Below are 15155 nucleotides of genomic sequence, written 5' to 3'. Positions count from 1 at the left end.
GTATAAATCCTTAGCATTATTTTCAAGTAAATTAATTAATTCCCCTATAAAGAGATTCACAGTGTCAGTTGGCTTAAATTCTAAATTAACCACTTCATGCCAAGTGCTTTTCTTTAATAACTGTAAATATAGCCTCAAAAGAATCCGTCTCTGAGTAACAAAAACAGAATTTGCCCATGTACTATGTATTCCCATGAATTCCGATTTTGCATCTGTCCCATAGAAAAACCCAAACCATAGTCCCATTGAGAACCATCCCTTTCTGTCGGAACATATCTTTTATGTGCCTTTGTCCTTCTCGTTCAAACCGATTTCTGATTTTGACAGCAAAGTCCTTTCCGTGGCTGCCTGTCTTCACAAGTCCCTTGTAAAAAAACGAATTTCCATTCTGCCGCGTGTGTTTTTCTTTTGCATTTGTTTCCTGTCCCAAAATCGATTGTCTTACCTTGTAATCATGTTGCCTTGGTACCCTGCTTAGTAGTCTGTAAGCTTCCTTATCTCTCGGGTGTAGTAACACAAATTTCTTCTCCAGCTGTTCTACCGCGGTTGTAAGTTGCTGTGCAAGTAACAAGTAAAATCCGATTATGCCGTTTTGCTAATAAATCAGGGTTTCATTTTCTTTTCAGGCCTTCCATTTTGGGGTGGTGGGCTGAATTCTAAATCCAATGTTTCCCTCTTTATCCTGCCTCCTTGCCACTGCCTTCCATCCAAAAAGTATTAAGTTAGCATATATTTGGGGGTGAGTGTTGCAGGGGGGAGTGCTTAACCTTAGTACCATTACATGCTTTAAAATATTTTTTCTTGTTTTGCCATAAAAAATCCAGGTAAATTGTGGGATGTGTTGAAGAAATATTTGTATTTGTATTGCCACAACATTGGCGGCTGCTGTCCAATTGTTTGATTTTGCTTTTATTTTCATTGAACCATAAAATTACAAAATATCATATTGATACACATCAGCCTGGTTTCTCGTCCACTGTGACACCGGGTATTTGTGATGGTTGGGTGCTAGATGGGTTGGGGGCCTACTCAAATAAAAGAACATGTGGTTGATTAAAGATAGAAAACATTTCTTTTGTGTGCCACATTCATTGTCAGGGTTAGGAGTCCCTGCCTGGAGTGTGCCGTGCTATAAAACCGTTACAGTGCAGTATTGGACTTCAGATTCTCTGGAATACATCGGTCCAATTCTAATTCAGTGGTGCTTGGCAGGTGCCATACATTTCAAAGGGATGGATTTGGATCCTCCCCAGTGCTCAGTGTGCATGCAAGAGAGATTTCCAGAGTCAGGTGTTTCATGTATGCATGGACCATATGGTTGCAAAAACACCCGTGAGCCATGGAAGCGGAACTCGATGTAGGAATCTGGTTGATCTCGCTTACCAGAAGAGTCTTGGGGTTATGAGTCTCACCGCCTACCCCTGACTGCCTTTTACTTTCCGGGGAAGAAGAATGGTTGGGCAGATGCACCAGGCAGATTCTTTTCCCACCTCCCAGGATTTTGCCCCATCAATGGCAATCCGCCTGCACATCTGTGTTGTTCTAGACAAGCCCTTGATTGGATCTGTGGTCATGAAGCACCAACAGCTTTATCCCAAAGTTTACCTCCTGCTGTAGTGCCCAGGGTTCCCTTTTCCTGGCTGTTGGATGCCCTCTCAATATTCTTGCCTAAGGGACTCCTGTACACTTGTCTCCAGATTCCTCTTCGACTCTCCAAGAGCTGTGCAGAAAGGGCTCTGATTCTGTCGTTGGTTCCCCATCTCCAGATGGCAATTGTTCCAGTTTGGTACCTTCCTCTGTCTCAGCAGTGGCCTCTATTATGGGAACAGACGGTATGCAGTCTCCGGCTCTTAGTCTATAAATTGTGAGTAGGGGGTTTTACGGGTATAGGCTAGTCACCAGGATTAGCGCTGCCATCTACATTCAATCGAACAATAGGTATCAGGGCTCTTTCTCTTTGTAGTGTACTTTTATGGATCTCATGTGGATGATGCCGGAGAATATTTCTTAGTGGAAACCAACCACATCTGCTTGTGTGTCCAGAGTCGGCACCCAAGATTGTCATATATGTGCACAGAGTCGATTTAACCACAGGAACTTGGGCATGTGCTGGGTTTCTTCGCTTATATCTGCTCCGAAAGAGGGTTATGGCTGCAAGCAACCAATCATTGACCCCCATCTTAAAGAGTTGAGTACCAGAGTGGATTCTAGGTAAAGTGTTATAAAAATATTAATATTTTTCAGCATGAATCCACTTATGCGCCAGAAATGATCACCAGTTCCTATATTATCAATTCCTGATAAGAAAAGATACTACACTTAATCTTAGCCAAAAGGGTGAGAAGCAGACAAATGCTGCCTTTGCAGCTCACCGGTGCTGAGTGGGGCAAAAGAGAGGGAGAGCACCTTGCACCCCTCCTCATATACCCACCCGGGACCCTTTTGCTCCAACTTCCATTGCCCTGAGTCCTGGTGCTTGCCAGCGACATCCCATGCTGCCCGGCACCAGTGTGGTCCACCCCCTTTCTGGTGCTCCTTCCTTCCTGGCATGCCACCATGCCTTCCAATTTGCCACTCAACCGCACTTATGCATCCCCAGCACTTGCCCTCCATCATATATCTCTGTCACTCCCTTCCTCTCCTACATCTCTGGTAATCACCAAGCCTCCTACATCTCTGTCACTCGCCCACCCTCCTGTATCTCTAGCACTCATCCTCAATTCTGCAACTCTGACAATCAGCCTCTGTCTTGCATCTCTGCCACTTGCCCTCGCTTCAGCATCTTTGCCACTCATCCTTGCTTCTGCATCTCCAACACTCACCCTGCCTTTTGCATCCCCGGCAATCACCTCCATCCTCCCTCCTACATCTCAGGCAATCACCCACTGTCCTGCATCTCTGCTACTTGCCTGCCCTCCTTCATCTGCCACCTTCCTGCATTTCTGGCACTCATCCGCTCTCCTACATCTCTGTCACTCACCCCTTCTGCATCTCTGCCAGTTGTCTGCCCTCCCATATTTTCTGCACTCACTCACCCTCCCAAGCTGTATATCTGGCATATATTCTCCTGCCTGTATCTCTGACAGTCGCCCTGCCTCCTGCATCACCGGCAACTAACCTTCCTCGTGCATGTCCGATACTCACATTTCCATCTGTCTCTTTGGCACTCACCCTCCCACCTGCATATCCGCAACTCACCCTCCCTAATGCATCTCAGGCACTCACCCTTCATCCTGCATCTCTGCCACTCACTTTCCATCCTGCATCTTTGGCACTCACTCTGCATCCCCAGAATTTCCCCTTCCTTGAACAGCTATGTCACTCACCCCCCACCCGCATGTCTGACATTCACCCTCCCTCTTTTATTTCTGCCACACACTCTCCCCTGCATCTCCAGCATTCAACATCCTTCCTCACTTCTTCTCTTCATCTCTGGCAATCACCAATCATCCTGCATTTCTGCCACTCGCCCACCTCCTACACCTTTGCCACTGACCCTCCCTCCTGAATCTGTGGCACTTACCCTTCAACCTGCATCACCCGCACCTGCCCTACTTCATACATCTCTATTATTTGCTCTCTCCTACATCTTTGGCACTTAGCCACCCTCCACCCTCCTACATCTCTGGCAATCACCCATCCTCCCGCATCTCTGCCACTGGCCACCCACCCGTGTATTATCTCCATCAATCAGCCTTCCATCTGCATCTCCAACATTCAGCCTCCCTCTTCGATCTCTGCCACTGACTCTCACTTCTGCATGTCTGGCACTCAACCTACCTGCTGCATCACTGGCACTCTTCCTCCCTTCTGTAGAAGATTGTGTAGCTATCAACGATGAGGCCTAAAACAAATACAACGGAAAGGCCTTCTTGGCAGAGCAAGAGGAACAATGTGCATAGACTCTGTAAATTATTGGAGATTTCTGACTCTTTCTGGGTGTCATGATTATAAGGAAATATGATTAAAATGACCATTGGAATGCATTTACTTCAAAGAAAGACCCATTCTGCATTTGAAATGCAGGTCCAGAACTGAAGTAGTTATTTCTCAGGGAATACTGCAAGCCATGAAATTAAAATGTGCAGGAATTTGATATTTTTTCATGTCCTAATAACACAGATAGCATGTGTAAAGATGGTGCCCTGACAGCAAAGTTGTAGTTCAGTCTAAAGGGGACGGGGAGCAATATGTAATGTGCTTCCTTATTCTGCCATGTAATTCATTTCAAACTATATTGGGTTTGGGCATAATAATAGCACTGAAAATGCTTTTGAGTTTTGTGTTGTTGTGCCATGTACATTGAAAAAGCAGGTTGGCCTTGCAAAAATGAAGGCATTTAACCCAAAGTTCCTGAAATGAAATGACAGAATAAACACTGTCTGTACATTTTAGTTCTCACTTGGAGGGCATGCTGAACCGCTCAAAGGCCTCTTGTCCAGTTGTAGCCAGTCAGAAGATTATTACATCTAATGGTCAGTCCAATAGCTTTTAGACCACCCTGACATTTTCCTCCATTGTCTTCAAAGTAGGTTTTAAAGGAGATAAGCATATACATTTACCTCAGACATTCACTAGTTGACACAAGGCTTCAGCTTCAAAGAAGGTCTGTCACATGCTTAACTTCACATGAACTCATAAAAATGCATTAGCCATGAGAGTTCAACAGAAAAGGTGAGTGACATTCAGTCCAGCACCAGACACCTGCCGTGGATTCGTGAAGGTATAGGTCATGGAGAATATGCGCACCAAGAGACTTTTTGCTGTGGATAGTGCTAACATGGAAAGAGAAAATGTAGCTGATGTATCATCTCTGCCCTCTGGTGGAGGGCAGTTTCAATTGCACAATAGAAAATTGAAATGCAGTTACATGAGACAAACCTAACATTAAAATGTGTAATCGCGAAATTAATCGGTGCATCACTAAGAAAGATCTGATTGATATCAAATTTGGACATTTTGTAGCTAGAAGTAGTATCGATCAGAATATGTAAAATAAAATGGGACTCAAATTGCTCAAAAATGCTCAAAAATGCTTAAAGCACAGAAACCTTTCAAAAAGGATCAGACTTCAATCATTCAAAGACTGTAAATGTTCCCCGTACTCACAGAATCTGATAATATAAATGTTCTCGCACATTTTAAGCAGAACTTAGAGTAAAAAAACGATATTATCCCTTCAAAAATAGCAAATTCATTCCCACCTTTTCTAGTCAGCTGGCTGGAAAACTACACCTCTGACAGTCCAGGGGTGTGGTTAAAAGGAAATATAATGACAAACACATAGGACCGATGATGACTATGGAATATTGGGCAAGGAAGATTCAGAAGAGGAACAAACTGGAGATTGGAGATAAGAAAAAACTTTTTTTGTAAACATTTTTTACCGTATTTTATTATTTTCCAAATTTACAAACAACACAGCACACCCGACAGTGAAAGTTATAAATGTACAAACATCATATGCATCAACATATATTTACCACTGCCATTCCATTCCCTCCCCCCATAACTCAAGCTTAACCATTGCACTTCTAGTCTTACTCCTCTATGGGCGCCCCTCCTTCCATGCTCCCGGAGGTATCCTGTTCATTTGGCCTGGCTCGGGTGGACTCGGTTAATGAGGCCACTAGCTGTCTCCAGGCCATCAACATTCCCACTTCATCATCCTTCCCCTAACTGGCCCCTTCATACCATGCTGTTGTTTCCGCTTCTGCCCATTTCAGGAGGTCATGCCACCACACTTCTATCCTGGGTCTCTGACCCGCTTTCCACCCCATGGCTATTCTGCGTTTGGCCAAAATATAAGCCAGGTTCTTATGTTTGCAGACATGCTTCATTTTACATTGTCTGGTAAATCCTCCCATCATGCACGCCCACACCGATTCTACATCTAACTTGATCCCTTTCTCAGATAGGCGGTGAGTGACCTCCCCCCAAAATTTCAGAATCTCAGGACATGCCCAAAACATATGCATCATCCCAACGTTTACTTCCCCACATTTGGGGCACATTTGTGTTTCTGTACTTTTAAATCGGGCTATCTTTTGAGGGGTCATGTACGCCCTGTGAGTAACATATAGATGGATCTGTTGTAATCTCGTGTTTCTGGACACCTTCTTGTATTACCTCTGTGCTCTTTCCCATTGCCCATCCTGCATGGGTTCTCCTGCATCCTCTTCCCACTCCCGTCTCAACTGGGTCACCTCCTTCCCCACTCTGGACATTACCAGTTCATAAATCCGGGATACCTAATGCCCTCCCTCCGAGATGTCATATATTGTCTCTATGGCCAAGTCTGGTTGGTCTTCTAGTACTATTTCTGACCATGTGGCTCTTATCTGCCTTACCAGCCTAGTATAGGTAATGTACTGCCCAGGGTGTACTCCAGTTTCTTCCATTAGTGTTGTAAATTTCAGTGCCCTCCCATCCCGCCACACGTCTCCCAGTGTTGCTATGCCCACCGGTTCCCAGTATCTGCGTATTGTCTTTCTTAGTTGTGCATCCACTCCCTTCAGCGCCACTAGCAGCACTTGGGGGGAACACGGAGTCAGGTTCCCCATGGCCTGGCATGCCTTGCGCCATGTCCTCCACCCCAATTCTAACAGCTTCGATCGCCCTTTGAGCTCTGATTTGGGCAGCCATATCAGTTCTTTCAGAAAGAAGGGTGCGCATTCTGACCTCAGCAGTCTGGACTCTGCTGTTGTGTCTTCAGCTAACCATTTGGCCACGTGCTGTAGTTGCCCGGCCAGATTGTATATCTCGAAGAAAGTTATTTTTATACCCCCTCTCTCATACGCATTTTGTAACTTCCATAGGACAATCCTATTTCTAGTATTGTGCCACATGAAGCCTCTACACAGGTTCTCTAGTTTATTGAAAAAGCGTTTGGGCAGCATGTACGGGATATTCAAAAAAAATGTAACAGCCTAGGCAATTCAACCATTTTCAACAGTGCCACCCTTCCCATCATAGCCAGGGGGAGTTTAGCCCTGAACTTCATACTGTTTTCAATGTTAACTTCTGCTTTCTCCGTGTTATGTTTATGTTCCTCTTCTATCTCCTGGTAAATATTTATCCCCAGGTATCTGAACGTGCTAGTCTCTCAGAGTATTTGTAGTACCGGTAGGTTATCCTGCGCAATACCTTTATGTCTGCCTAAGGGGAATATGCACAACTTTTTGGGGTTGACCGCAATGCCGGAGAATGACGCAAATCGTTCCATTACTTCGAGGATGTTTTGCAGGTTTTCTTCTGGATACCTCAGATACAACAGCATGTCGTCTGCGTACATTGATATTAGGTGCGGCCCCTCCCTAGTGTGCACCCCGATCTCTTCATATAGTTGCCTCAAATATATCGCTAGGGGTTCCAGTGCGAGGATATACAGCATTGGAGACCATGGGCAGCCCTGTCTGGTGCACCTACTGGCAAGACATTTCATGGAGCACCACCATACGGTGGCCCAGATTAAGTTTCAAGTTTTGGAGGTCGTCAAGAAGCCACATAGAGGGGGAGACTACCAATCCATCCTCTCCCGTAGGGAGAAATTTTGGATACACCAGCTAGACACACTTAACCCACAAGGGCTCAATGAGGAATTTTCCCTGAGGTGCTTTATCTGAACTTAGTAGACCCCTTGTTCTTTTGTAGAATAATGGTGTCACCACTATGTAGTGTAAAAAGATACCTTTTTTCATTTCCTTTTTTCATCTGCCCCCTCTGGTTTAAACTACTTGGGGTAGAGGACATCTTAATTAATTCACTCCCTATTCAAAACCATTTACTAGATTTTCTTTCTCTACAATTCTCCTGTATTCTTTCTCTAGTTAATTAATTGCACTGATTTAAAGGTTAAACATTTCTACCTGAATAGACATATCAAATGTCATTAGTTGTTATCCAGAGTGGAATAACTGTTAAAGTCTAATTAGTCCGGGCCATGTTGACCGGCCCACTGTTCATAAGCTCAAGCTCTGCAGTATGTTGTGGGTTCTATCTACAGCATATTGGCAGTCCGTTTCTTTTCTGAGGTGTTTTCCACTTGGATGCCAGTTCGCTTTCCAGACATACACATTCAATCTGGACTATACCATGGAGATTAAAATGGTGTTGTTCCATCCGGGGGATCCCTACTGTGGCCACAGTGTGTAGTGCGCATTCTTACTTACCATAGTCAATTCATATAACTCACTTGGTTTTGGTTTAGACCAACAGGAAGGACTTATTATTTTTTATTCCTTATTTTACACAACATTGTGTTTTACGTGCCTTTATATTGTTTTACATTGATGAGCAGACATTGTCTATATGCTGCAGCAGTCACTTTTTCCATATTACAATGGACATTTTAAAATGGCGCTCCCATATGCACCAGTTTAAGAGCCACTTTTTGCATTGTGTGCTCACTTAGGACGTCTTCTATGTTTACCACGCACACGCTTAGTCCTAGATGGGCTACTGTTTGTGTCGAGGGTTGTCAGGGTAACCAGTAGACCCACCTCAGCCAGCACGGGGGACGCATCCTTCTGCTCGGAGGCGCTCGCATTCGGGAAGCGTTCATCCGTTAATGCGGCTGTTTTTCTACACGTGTCCGGGTATCCCTTTGGATTCCATTGCAGAGGTAAATATAATATGTGTTTACAGAGGGCCAACTCAGTGCAGACACAGATCCCGTAGTTCCGCTTTGTGGAACTGATTGAGCTCTCTTGTCTCCTTATTTCTCCATACAGAACAATCAGTTTTGTTTGCGAAATAATTTGGGACACTTTAAGATCACCGTGCTAGCAGAGAACACACTCGTTTTCTCCCGTCAGATCTTGCAACTTTAGAGGTAAGCCGTGGCTTTACAATTGGCCCTGCTTTTTAGCGCTAACTATATAAAAACCACACAATTGTGTTGACCTCTTATGTGGGAAGTTAGTATTCAATCTTTAGAATCGCTTTGTTCTTGTTTGACCCTTAGGCACTATGCACTTTTGAAAAGAGCATTTTTCCTTCACTGACCGGCGGAAAGAATTGGAACATACGGTTTTACCATGCTCTGAGTGAAAACATATACTTCACCTTGATTTAAACTTAAGGTATGCCATCATTTGAATGTCTTGGATGTATTTAATGGAGGCTGATGTAACTGATAGGCATGCCATTATTTGAATGGCTTTGATATATGCAATGGAGGCCGTTGTCACGGATAGGCAACCAATAGCAACTTTGTTTGATTACTTCTGATGTAATTAATGTACACTCTCTGGCGCACTGTCCTCGGGTGGGACCCCCCTAGCTGGGATGACTCTGATTAACATCCTTTACAGATGTCTTTGAACTGCACCCAATTGGATAGACCAATACATGTAATGTCTATGTGAGATCAATAATAATTACTTTGTTTAATGTCTAATATATGAACATGTTGTATATTGAAACAGCTCTTTATGTTTATTTAGGTTCCGCAGTCCAAATCTACTAGGCTCAAGAAGAAGGGATGTGTATCCCGAAACACGTCAGCCATAAATTGTATACATGGACTATCATTGCTTATTGTTTTCATGGTATTTTGTAGACAGTCATTTTGGCTTTTTTACTCTAAGGCTTTATGGTTAACTAATTGTGACTATAATTAAAACCACCTTTTGGTGCCTTTATGAAATCACTCAATGTTTATCTTTATTATTTACCTAATCTGAAAACTATTGTTTAACTATTACTAACGCTATTGAAAGTTTGTTGAACCATCTTTTGATGGATTTATGATAGAGTGCAGGGGACGGGAGGGTTCCTACTTTTGGATCCTTGTTTTTCCTCTACATATACTGTTGCAGTGATCCTGTGCCAGGTTCACGTTTCCTCCCCCGCACCTCAAAAAAAGTATTGACATTACTTTACACCATTGATTAAATTAATTTCTAAATATACAATATTAGGGAGTGCTTCTACTGATCCACCCTTTTTCATATGTTCCTCTTCTATCTCGTGGTAAATATCAATCCCCAGGTATCTGAACGTGCTAGTCTCTCAGAGTATTTGTAGTACCAGTAGGTTATCCTGCGCAATACCTTTATGTCTGCCTAAGGGGAATATGCACAACTTTTTGGGGTTGACCGCAATGCCGGAGAATGACGCAAATCGTTCCATTACTTCAAGGATGTTTTGCAGGTTTTCTTCTGGATACCTCAGATACAACAGCATGTCGTCTGCGTACATTGATATTAGGTGCGGCCCCTCCCTAGTGTGCACCCCGATCTCTTCATATAGTTGCCTCAAATATATCGCTAGGGGTTCCAGTGCGAGGATATACAGCATTGGAGACCATGGGCAGCCCTGTCTGTTTGTTGCACCTACTGAGCTGCCATTTGTCCAAGATGATCACTCCCGTTTTGACTCAAGCAAGAGGCGAGCTGAAAACAGCTTCACCCACCTCCAGTACCCAGGCCCCATTCCATATTCCTTCAGGGCCGTCATCAGCCATGGCCACCTCACTGAATCGAAGGCTTTCACCGCGTCTAGTGAGACAATTGCTACCTCGTTTGCGTCTCTTTCAGTCTGCTCCATGACGTGATGGAGCCATCTGTGGTTATCAGCTGTACTCCTACACGGAACATATCCTGTCTGATCATGATGTATCCATTTGTTTATAACCTGTCTGAGTCTCTTTGCTAGCACCGCCATGACTATTTTACTATCTTGGTTCAACATGGACAGCGGTCTGTACGACCCACAATCTATGCTAGGCTTATTTGGTTTGAGAAGCGAGATGATTATTGCTTCTCTCAGGGATTCTGGTAGTTTCCCTATCTCAAAGGCCTTGTTTAACATTGTCAGCAGTGGGGGAGCTCCTCCGACCTATATGTTTTATAAAACTCACTAGGGAGCCCATCCGTTCCTGGGGCTTTGCCAGTAGGTAATTGTCTGACCACCATTTCTAGCTCCTCTAATGTAATAGGGGCGTCTAGGCTCTCTTTCTCTTCAACACTCAGTTTGGGTAGCCCAATGTCCTCCAGTATCTCCATCATCTCGTTATCATCCACTCCTCCTGCATCTTCGTATAGGTGTTGATAGAATTGAAGGAATCCCTCATTTACACTCCCTTGGGCGTCCACTATTTGACCACTCACTTCCCTTATCTCCCTTATCACTGATCGAGGCATCTCCTGTTTGTATAGCCATACCTACAGCCTACCCGGCTTACCCCCCCCCAGCGTGTTGTCTTTCAATATATTTCTTGTGGTTTAAGTTGCATAGTCTCTCCCAGTGTTCCCCGCATTCTTGTTGCAATTGGCTCATAGCTTCAGCATTTTCCTGTGAGGTGCCCCCTTTACTCATAATTTCTTCTAATTTCCTTTCTGTTTTTTGCAGCTCTTTCATTATGCCCCCTTGGAGCCCTTTGGATTTTGATATTGCTGCCCCTCTCACCACTACTTAAATGCCTCCCACAAGGAGCTTTCTGATTCTACGCTACCGGTGTTCTTTTTGAAATATTCCATTATCTCCTCTCTTAGGACCTCTCTGAGCCCTGTATCCTTCAGTGCCGTGCCTCAACCCTAAGCCGCCAGGTTGGGATCTTGGCTCTGGGGGATTGATGTTGCCACGTTAAGATCAAGGGTGAGTGGTCCGATAAGACCCTTGCTTTATATTCCGAGCTCACTATCTCCCCGGTAAGTTCCATGTTGGCAAACATGTAATCTAATCATGTATACAGGTTTTGTGGGGCGGAGTAATCAGAGTAATGGCTATCCTCTGGGTGGTGTTGCCTCCACAAATCTACTAGCTGAAGATCGCCTAGCAGGGCTCTCAGGGTTTTGGCTAAAGGGGTAGGCCTGTCTAGTTTCCTTTCTGATCTGTCCACTCTGGGGTCTAGCGTACAGTTGAAATCCCCTCCCCATATGACTGTGCCTCCTGAGTACTGACTAACTTTACCGTACAGGGTCTTGAAATAGGCCACTGTATCCTGGTTTGGAGCATATATGTTGATAATACAAAATGTGCTATTCTCCAGCATTCCACGTATCACCACCATTCTCCCATCTGGGTCTACTGTGGGCTGTATTAACTGAAAGGGAACGTGTGACGCCACCCAAGTGATCACCCCTCTGGCATAAGCCAAATACGTTGCTCCAACAGTGGTCCCCTTCCATTTCTTCTCTATCGTCCTTTGTTTTTCTTGCAATAATGCTATGTCTATTTTTTGCCTCCTGAGGTATAACATGATCTTATTTCTCTTCAGATAGCTGTTGAGTCCCCTGACATTCCAGGTTATTATCTTGAGGTCTCCCATCCCTTATCCATACCCCGTCCCGCCTCTGTCCTCCCTTGTCCTCTGTAAAAGGCGCTTCAGCGCTTGGGTGTAAGCTTGTGCCCCAAAAAACACCACTACAAACTCCCCAACTTTTCCCCCTCCCCCTACCCAACCCATCCCCAACTGCCCCCCTCTTACCCTCCCCCAATCCCCACCTGATGCCCAGCTCCATCCCTGGATCTCAGGCTGTCCCGCATCTTGCTCCTTTCTTGGCTACTGCTGATACTAGGTGCACAGCGGGGGGTTATCGCCCTACTGGCGATCCGACTACTCTGACTATTGGGAGTAGGTCATGCTCCGACTATGATACTCCCAGTAAACAATAGTTCATTGCGCATTAAACATACTTGGTTGAAGGTTTGAGCCACTATATTCCAGTCCATACAAGTCCTTATGTTGAAAATTTAAATCGCTAGTGCCTACACATTATTGGCAGACCTATGTGGCTACATTACATTTCCCGCAACCGAGTTACTGGTATAGCTTTTGTTCACTTATCCTGTCCGCCTCGTTCTGGCCCCTTTTCATCATCTGGGCAACCCTGGGTATTCAGCCAGTTCGTCACCTCCTCTGGGTCATCAAAGAAGTGTGCTTTGCCCCTGTGTAAGACCTTTAGCTTCGCAGGATATAACAGCATATATTTAAATCCCAGCGCCCTTAGTCGCCTCTTCACTGCAACATAGCTAAAGCGTTGTCTCTGCACCAACATGGTATAGTCAGGATACACCGTGACAGTTGCTGTTGCCCAGGTTATTGTTCCGCCCTTTCGAAAAATTTCCAGGATCTTTCCTCTGTTTCTATAATTTAAAATCTTTGCAATGATCGCTCGTGGGGGGGGTCCCGGTTGCGGTCTCCTTGTTAGGGCTCTGTGCGCACGTTCGCCTGCAAACCCTGGGAGAGCTTGCCAGCCCCAATTTCTGGGATCAGCACATTTTCGATGTAGGCAGTGGGGCCTGGTCCTTCTTCTCCTTCTGGCAGTCCCACCACGCAGATGTTTTTGCATCTCGCACGCCGTTCTGCCTCTTCCGCCCGGTCCTCCAAGTTGCGTACTTGTTGTTTCAGTATGTGGACCTCCTCAGTGTTGGTAGTGCTGACTTCTGTGTTGCTCTTCACCGAGCTCTCAAGAGTACTTGTGCGCTCCACCAGCTTCCTGACATCTTGCCGCCGAAGGTTAACATCCACGCCCAGCGCATCGTTCTTGAATTCTAGGGCCGCTTTGAGATCCGCTATCATAGTGGTCCACAAGGATTTCATGCCTGTGATGGCCTACAGGATCAACTGATTCTCCCGTGGTGGGGCCGACGTGTCCTGCGGGTCACTTTTCGCTTGTGCTGTCGTGGCCGGGGATTGTGATGGTTTAGTGAAGATATCCATCATTGGTTGCTTTACCTTGGTCTTGTCAATCTTTTGCGCCATAATCTCTGCTGCCTGCCTGTTGGCTCGTCCCTCTGAGTCTTATGTCCTTATTTCACTGCAATTCTTCTGGTGGACTACAGACCCGTTATTGCTGGTGTTCGAGGCTTCAGGTGAGACAGTTCCTGGTTGCTTATTATCTCCCCCTTCTGGGAGGAGGGGGGTTCCTCCGTATGCGATGATCTGCTGCCTTATTTTTGCTGGCCTACTGGCCCGTGCTACCTTTTGAAGGATCCCGTGGAGGTTCTCTGCTGCTTTTCAGTTGGTTTCATGCAGTTTATAGCAGAGAGGGTGTCTCTCCAGTGTGCCTCCAGGTTGGGGCAATCCTTTACATGCTTTCACTTGCCCAGGGTTGCATTGCCTTTACTCCCGTTGTCTTAGAGCCCTCCCCATAGTGCTTTCTCCTTTTTTAGTTCTATCAAAGTTGCCCCTCTGGGCTTTGTCTTCACCGCAAGAGCCTTCCTTTGTCACCTGCGTTGCTGTCGCCATCTTGAAGTTCAGTCCACATCCATGTGCACTATTTTGGTCTTAATTCTTGATGAGAGCCCAGGACTAGTGCATTAATTATTGTGCAGCCCGTTTGCCTTACGGGGGACAGTTCAGTGACTCCTGTCAGCCTGTCAGCGGGTGCTCCTTATTGCTGTAAGTGGGCTGCACACGCCCATTGGTGGTCCTCAGTGCAGTGGATGTAGCCTGCCTTTGCGTCACTTTGGGCCATCCATCTGTTTAGTTTGCCTCAGCCCGTTCCAGTGGTCGCCGTCTTGGTCCTTCCCCCAGGCTCTGCAAACTGTCGGTAATTCTCTCTGGATGCAGCTCGCGTGCCCCTCGTCCTTAAACACAGAGCTTGGTCTGCGCTTCAGGCGAATGTACGTCCATTGGGAATGTATAAAAAGGCTTTAAGCATGAATTCTATTGCAAATTATTGTCTGGATCACGGGAGAACTCGGAGCCTGAAGCCACGCCCCCCTCACAACTCCCAACACTTAACAGAAATATTGTTGTGATCCTCTTGCTGGCAGCAGTATCGAAGAGCCAGTCCATCCGCACCAGCCTCGGAACACATGCAACACTGTAGCACAGTGCGATCCAAGCCACCTCAGCGTGATCGCTGTGCTCATCTTGGGTTAATCCAGGGGCTTCTCAGCATTGAATGTACACATCCATGCAGCTGTTAAACTCTGATTGGAGTGTTCCATATAAATTGATGACACGTCCCACACTGCCAATGCCGTACTCCGTCCCAGGTACCACCAGTGCAGCATATCGCAAGGCTACAACCAGGCGCACAATCCCGTCATGTCTATCGTCCTGCCTTTGTTCTACGGGCGGCAGACATCTTTTCCATGATTGCATCCGAGCTCCAGGATCTTCTGCAGCTTCTACCTTCGCAGTTTCTTGGCAAATCAGCTCCAGCTTGTATCAAAGCATGCCCAGAAGCATCGCACAC

At 45.6% G+C, this 15155-nt stretch overlaps 1 non-coding gene across 1 annotated transcript; it reads right to left on the bottom strand.

Annotated features, from left to right (window-relative positions):
- Nucleotides 1–2163: 2163 nt before the first annotated feature.
- On the bottom strand, nucleotides 2164–2349 carry LOC138505332 (U2 spliceosomal RNA). The gene has a single exon (XR_011280136.1). It is a non-coding gene; the product is annotated as a U2 spliceosomal RNA (small nuclear RNA).
- Between the last annotated feature and the right edge of the window lie 12806 nt (nucleotides 2350–15155).

The sequence above is a fragment of the Ambystoma mexicanum genome, chromosome 11, assembly GCF_040938575.1.
Source record: "Ambystoma mexicanum isolate Mex_15411 chromosome 11, UKY_AmexF1_1, whole genome shotgun sequence".
In the NCBI taxonomy this organism is placed as follows: Eukaryota; Metazoa; Chordata; class Amphibia; order Caudata; family Ambystomatidae; genus Ambystoma; species Ambystoma mexicanum.
Note: the sequence above shows the minus strand (reverse complement) of the source record. Positions and strands in the feature narration are given on the sequence as shown.